The 7,742-nt window shown below is 35.2% G+C and overlaps 1 long non-coding RNA gene across 1 annotated transcript; it reads right to left on the bottom strand.

The window, feature by feature from the left end:
- Positions 1-250: 250 nt before the first annotated feature.
- On the bottom strand, positions 251-1,782 carry LOC136066949 (uncharacterized). Its single transcript, XR_010628468.1, has 2 exons — positions 1,621-1,782; positions 251-486 (listed from the first exon to the last, which is right to left on the bottom strand). It is a non-coding gene; the product is annotated as an uncharacterized LOC136066949 (long non-coding RNA).
- Positions 1,783-7,742: the final 5,960 nt, after the last annotated feature.

The following is a 7,742-nucleotide window of genomic DNA, read 5'->3' as shown; positions in this document are numbered from 1 at the left end:
AAGGAGAAATTTGTAAAAAGAGTCTAATGAATTATTTACATATCCCTTTTTTTTCTTTCACATATAACACTAACAAAGTTTGTAAAACATCTCATACAAGTCAAAGGTTGAGAAGGTTAATCTCTACAGCAAGATCATGCACAACAACCTAACATATAGGTTCCAAACCAACCAAAAACAAAATGAGAATAAATCCTGGGGCAACAAACAAGTGATACATCAGCTTCATAAGAGAGATTGCTCATAAGAGTTCATGAAAATCATTTACATGAGATTTAACATACTTTAGAACACAAACTGAAAACAGGTTTGGGAGGTCTCGAACACACATCAGTTAAAACTAAACCCAATATATGAGGCAACAAAAGGCATCATAGCGCTGGAAAATTAGAGTTAAAACATGAGTCAGCCCATCTACCTTCATCGATATGGAGCAAGGGCATTTTGAAAGTAGCATCCATTCTCAAAATTCAGCAAAATTGAACCCTGGGCAGGTTCAATATCAATAACAAAACTCGAAATAGTTTAAACATTTATAATTAAATAAAAGATATTTCCAAGAATCAACTTCAAAACACCATTTTCTTTTGTAAACCCCTTTTCTTTTTTTTGAAAAAATATATATATATAACAACATGATAGCACAAGACTTGATGGTTAGCAGTTTGTTAGACACCACGCGAGCTTAACAGGATCAAACATATCATCTAACCAACCATAAAAAATAACAACTTGTCAGATTATCATCTAACCAACCACCAAATTGCACCACCCAAAGTTAGCACGACCAACAATATTTGCTACCAGCAAATTGTTTCCAAGCAAGTTCTCAAAATTTATAAAAATGAAATATGGAAACTAGATTCCTTTTTGTTTACTCAAAACAATCTTAGGAATTCAGCTCAAAAACTATTAGGCATTTCAAAAACAATGCAAATAATAAACAACCTTCTAACATGAGTTCAGTACAAAAGCACAACAATTTTCACCACACAACTATTTAAAGAACTTATAATAGCGTTGCAACACAGAGAAATGCTAAACAAATTCCAAGCCATTACAATCAAGCAAGTTTAACACACAAGATAGTTCCTCACCTAAACAACCCAAAAGAAACAACCTTCCATGGATTGCTAAAATAAAACTTAAAGCTCTAACTCAGATCATGATAATTTCCTAAATTCAAAAGTCTACAAAATCATAACCTGATACCATAACTGTCACCTAGGAAGCACTGACGCGGCAACAGGGTCGCCGTACCGGAGTCCGACGCAGGGTGCGGCGGGCGACACCGCAGCCGGCGCGTCAGTGCTGCGTCAGAATTTTTTTTTTTTTTTTTCATAACATCAAAACCCTAGAATAATAAAAACACTTGGAATCATTGATTCCATCAAACCCTGGAACGATAAAAAGTCTTGGAATCATTGATTCCATCTAACCCTAGAATAATGAAAAAGAGCGTAGAGAAAAAGAACTTATCCAAGAGTGTGAGAGAGCAGAGAGTACAGAAAAGAAGTGAGAGAGAGTTAGGATCAAAGAGACTAAATTCTTGATATGTGCATAAACCCTAATTAATTAATGTAAATAAAAATTGAAACTTTCAAGATTTAGATCACGTACCTGAAGAAATTTACGATCTTAGTTAGGGTTTGGGTTGGGTTCAGATATGCAATGTACATAATCTGAAAAAGAGAGAGAATGCAACGTGTTTGGAGTCTTTGGACAAGAATGATTGCTCGCTTGCTCAGTACTGGTACCACTACCAGTTGAGGGTTTTAATTTATATATATATATATATATATATATATATTTTTTTTTTTTAGTTTTTATTACGAGTTTTGGTTTGAGGAATTAAAATTTTTTTTCGCTCGGAATTAAAAATAAAAATTAAGACATCAATATTATGTAACACTAAATCAATCATCAATATTAATTTCTAAATTTCCATAAAAAATATTAATTTCTGAATTATTTGTATTTTTTTGGTAAACTACATATTTAGTCTTATCATTATCACTCTATTTCAATTTGATCCATAACCTTTTAATTGTGTTAATTTGGTCCATAATTTTTTAATGTCGTGTTAATTTAGTCATTGTCGTTATATCTTGGATGAAAATTGATGACATAACAAGCGTCTAAAATAAAATTCCAGTGTATTGTCACATTAACGAAAGCTATTTTTTTTTAAATTTTTTTATTTTGGCCATTAGACGCATAATCAATTTTCTTCTAAAAAATAATTGTTAGGAATAAATTAACATCGTACTGAAAGGTTACGGAATAAATTGACACAATTGAAAGGTTAAGTACCAAATTGAAATATGGTATATATAATAGGGACGAAATAAGTAGTTTACCTTTTTTTTTTCTTTGAAAAGAATGTAAAATAATAAAGTTGAATTTTCCATTATCCTATTTGCTAGGACATATATCATTCAATGTTAGGAACATATGTCAACATTTTTTGTAATTGGCTAATCCTTTGATAAAATGCACTTTACTTATAATTGGGTAGATCTATGATGTGTTCCATATTTCAAGAAACACGGTTTCAAGTTCAAGTGTTAAAACCATGCAAGTCTGTCCAAGAATCAAGTGAGAAAGTGCAGGATTTTAAAGCTCGACAGCTAGCTTGACATCTATCGAGGTTTAAAAGCTGCTGAAGCCCGTGGCTCGACAGCTTGCTCGATAGATGGCTATCTATCGAGGTTTATGAAATTCAGTTTTTCAAGCTGATTTTCATCCAATCCGTGAATATATGTTTAAGCTTTCTTTTCTCACAACCTAAACATATATAAGGATTATTTTAAGGCGTAAAAGGTGACGCGCAGTTGCATAAGAGCACAATTCCAACTGTGAAGAAAAGTGTGACCGAAAACCTAGTTTGCCCTAGTTATTCTTTCTCTTGAAGAAGCTGCTGTGTTTGTACACTATAGGGTTTGTGACCAAACAACTTTATGATCTTCATCGTGTAATGAACTGAAAAACTTTGCAGCCAAAATCCTTCTCAAGTCAATGATCAATCACGTACTGAGATCCGCGCAATTAGTTAGTCACGTATTGGGAGCCATGCATTGAAAAAGAGAGATTGTCACTATAGAACAAGTCCAATTAGGTATTGGGTAAGGGATCAACTATTGGTTGGTATAAGGTACTGGGATTCCTTCACTTATAATCACTTGTTGTGATAATAGTGGATTTTCGAGAGTGGTGACCTTAAAATCACCTGGTGAGATTTTTGCCGTGTAGGTTTTCTCCATTCGTAAACAAATCATCGTGTCAATTTATTTTCTGCTGTATACTTAGTTTAATTAGTGATTTGTTTGTGCTATCACGCATCTTGCATGTTAATTTGATTAATTAATAAACTTGGCTAATTAATCAATTAATTTATCACAAAGGGTCAATACATTCTTGGCCTATCAAGTGGTATTAGCGCGAGCACACTCTAATTAGGGTTAATCTTTGCTGTGTGATCCATTGACCCCTGTTGTCATGATTGCAACCGGCTTGAAGAGATCTTTATTTTCAAATACATCTTGTTTTTCTAATCTCTACTTGTTTGAGTATATCAGAAAATGCAAGTCTAAAAGTTATTTGAATTCTATTATGATGAGTATTGGAAAAGATCTCAGCTTGGCAAAAAGGAAACTAGACTGTCTTAGAATGAAAATGTGCAAGGGAGTTCGTCTGAGAAGAGTGAAAGTTAAAGGTTTAGCTCATAAAAGGCAAATGAGAGAAAACACCATTCCCATTGATCTGTCATCTAAGCACGAAGTGTGCTTCATGATGAAGTCTGCATTTAAGGTTATGGACACGTGCTTGTGGTACCTTGACAGTGGCTGCTCAAGACACATGACTGGAGACCAATCTCTCTTCAAGGTTGTCAAGTCTAGAAAGGGTGGTAATGTCACTTTTGGTGATGGGAGTAAATCACAGATTAAAGGAAAGGGAATCATCTCTCTACCTAGACTGCTAGACATTACAAATGTTCTATATGTAAAAGGTCTGAGAATGAACTTGTTAAGCATGAGTCAGATATGTGATCAAGACTTCATGGTACTATTCTCAAAGGGAAAATGCCTTGTCATGGATGAGTCGGGAAAAAAGCTCATAAGTGGTGTTCGCACTCTAGACAATTGTTATGGCTTGGGTCTTGATGCTGATATTGTGTGCAATAACATTCGTCTACCAAATGAAGATCTATGGCACCAAAGGATGGGACATGCTAGTTACAAACATCTTTCAATTGTATCTAAGCATGAGTCAGTGTTGGGGATACCAAAGCTCAGTAGAGTGAGCAATGTGGTGTGTGGACCATGTCAGCTTGGAAAACAGACAAAAGCTAAACATTCAGGCACTTAGACATCTGCTATATCCAGACTATTAGAGCTACTACATCTAGATCTTATGGGTCCAACTAGAACTAAGTCTCTTGGTGGAAAGAGATACATTATGGTTGTGGTAGACGACTTCACTAGGTACACTTGGGTCATTCTCCTATAATCCAAGTTTCATGCTCCTGAGCACATTGAAACTTTGTGCACAGGATTGCAGAATGAAAAGATCCTGAAGATTGATCGAATTTGAAGTGATCATGGTAAAGAATTCGAGAACTCATATATGGAGTCCTTTTGTACAAGATCAGGTATATCTCAAGAATTCTTTGCTCCTATTACTCCTCAGCAGAATAGTGTAGTAGAAAGGAAGAACAGGGTTATTTAAGAGATGGCGAGAGCAATGTTGCACAACAAGGATGTGGCTAGAAACTTGTGGGGAGAAGCCGTCAACACTGCTTGTTATACGGTTAATAGGGTGTATTTTAGACCCGGTACCAAGAAGGCTCTATATGAGTTATGGAAGGGAAGGAAGCCAAATGTTAAGTATTTCAGAATCTTTGGAAATACTTGTTTCATTCTCAAGGATAGAGAGAATGTGGAAAAATTTGAATCCTGAAGTGATGAAGGAATATTTTTGGGATATTCCTCTACAAGCAAGGCTTATCGGGTATACAACAAAAGAACCATGAACGTAATGGAAACAGTAAATGTTGTTATTAATGAATCTTCAGATTCTGGTTCTGAGAAATTCAGTGAGGAAATTCCCAAATAGATTCTTCCTCCTGAGCCTAGGGAAGTTCAAGAAATTGTTGAACAAGAGCCCACATCTCCTAGTACTCCAGATACTCCAAGTGTTGTAGAAGATTCAGCAGACTTATCTACTTCACCTTATTCTGAAACTTATGAAGAGAAAGGACCTTCCTCTAGGATCAAATTGAATCATTCTCCTGAAATTATTGTGGGAAATATGAATGAACTTACACTAAGGAAGTTTACAATTAATAAATGTGTTACAGTTAATTATTGAGGAAGCTCTTCAGGATGAAAGCTGGGTTGAAGCTATGCATGATGAACTACTTCAGTTTCAGAGGAGTGATGTCTGGACTTTGGTACCTAGACCAGAGGATGAGCACATCATTGGTACAAAGTGGATATTCCGCAATAAAACTGATAAAGAGGGTAATGTGATTCGCAACAAAGCTCGTCTTGTAGCTCAAGGATACTCACAAATGGAAGGAGTAGACTATGATGAGACATTTGCTTTGGTAGCCCGTATGGAGTCCATCAGAATTCTCCTAGCCCTAGCATGTCACTTGAGGTTCAAGCTCTATCAAATGGATGTGAAGACTGCATTTTTGAATGAGCTGCTTAAAGAAGATGTCTATGTGGCTCAACCAAAAGGATTCATTGATCCACACTTTCCGGATCATGTGCTATACCTTAAGAAGGCACTTTATGGGTTAAAGCAAGCCCTTAGAGCTTGGTATGATCGGCTCACACAATACTTGGTATCACATGGGTTCACTAGAGGAAAAGCTGATCAAACTCTCTTCATAAAGAGGGAAGACAGCGAGTTGATAGTTGCTCAAGTCTATGTTGATGATATCATCTTTGGGTCAACTAAGGATGAACTTGCTTATAGCTTCTCAAAACTCATGCAGGCCAAGTTTAAGATGAGCATGATTGGAGAGTTAACTCACTTCCTTGGATTGTAGATTCGTCAACTAGATTTAGGTATATTCCTATCTCAATCTAAATATGCTAAAAATCTTGTGAAAAAGTTTGGTTTAGAATCTTCTAGTTCTATTAGAATCCATATGAGCCTAAATGTTAAACTTATTGTTGATTTGTTAGGTAAAAGTGTTGATTCTTCTCTTTATAGAAGTATAATAGGTAGTCTTCTTTACTTTACTACTAGTAGACCTGACATTAGTTATAGTGTGGGAGTGTGTTCTAGATATTAGGCTAATCCCAAAGAGTCTCATATGATTGCTTTGAAAAGAATCATAAAGTATGTCAAAACTACTGCCGACTTTGGTGTGTGGTAGAGCAAGGACACAAATGATGTCTTAGCTGGGTATTCTAATGTTGACTAGGCTGGGAATGCTGATGATAGAAAGAGTACATTAGGAGTTGTTTCTATGTGGATAATAATCTTGTCTCCTGGATGAGCAAAAAGCATAATTCCATCTTATTATTCACTGCAAAAGCTGAGTACATCGCTGCTGGTAACTGTTACACCCAACTTCTATGGATGCAAAAACTTCTCTATGATTACGGTATTTGTCAAGAACATCTCACTATTTACTGTGACAATACCAGTGCTATTAACATCTCTAAGAATCTGATTCAACATTCTCGAACCAAACACATAGAGATTCGACATCACTTCATTCGGGAGCTTTTTGAGGATGGTACGCTTACTCTTGAATTCATTCATACTGATGATCAGAAGGCTGACTTATTCACCAAACCTCTTGATAGCAAACAGTTTGAATTCCTTCTTCGAAACATTAGTGTTATCTCTATGGATTGATCTTCTCTTCTTTTCCTTCCTCATGCATTTGCATCTAGTTTTATGCATTACTTTGTTTAACTCGATTTTTTTTTTTTTTTCAGTTTTGGTTTATTTTGTTTTTCATATAAAAATAAAAAAAAAATTGAAAAATCAGAAAAATACAAAAACAATGTGTTTGTGTACATCGGTACTTGTGCACCTTGGATGGCTATTGAAACAAAGTTTTCTAAACTTTGTATCTTTTGTAGCTTAGATAAGCATCTCTATGCACAACTAAGCAAATGAGATTTGTGGCTCGTGTTTGTGTGTTCGGGGGTTTTTTTCGGTTGCTCGGCCACGTATGGTCTGTTGGAGGGATGATCTTACTAGGCTTGGGTTCTTTTTGGGGAGTTGCCTCCAAAACTCAACATTGGGCCACGTGGTCCAATGGCAACCGGCATACTTTTAAGCCTACAAAGCCATTAAAACTAAAGTTTAAGAATCACGATAATGGTTGAATAAATATATAATATGCGTTTGATATAATAGTTTTGATTAGTAGTTGTAATAATAGTTGAAATAAAGTAATTTATTTAGTGGTAAAGTAATCATGTACCCAATGATATAAATTTAAAGATATGCAAGCAAAATCACTTATCTTTGTATGATTTGTAGCCCAACTGTGTAGTATCAGTGAGTTGATAGGATTCTAGTAGAATGCCAGTGGTAGATGCTAGTTAAGCTTGCCCCTCTTATCATGCATTTAAATGAGTTTAAGTCTTGGTTGATAGTTGTAATAGTAGTTGGAATAAAGTGATATGTATTTAAATTTGAAGTAATAATACACTTAATAATGTAAATTTAAAGATAAGGAAGCAAAGTCACTTATCTTTGTATGCTTT

This window comes from Quercus suber, unplaced genomic scaffold (genome assembly GCF_002906115.3).
Source record: "Quercus suber isolate HL8 unplaced genomic scaffold, Cork oak 2.0 scaffold_52, whole genome shotgun sequence".
NCBI lineage: Eukaryota > Viridiplantae > Streptophyta > Magnoliopsida > Fagales > Fagaceae > Quercus > Quercus suber.
The sequence above is the reverse complement of the archived record's forward strand: the minus strand, read 5'-3'. Positions and strand labels throughout refer to the sequence as shown.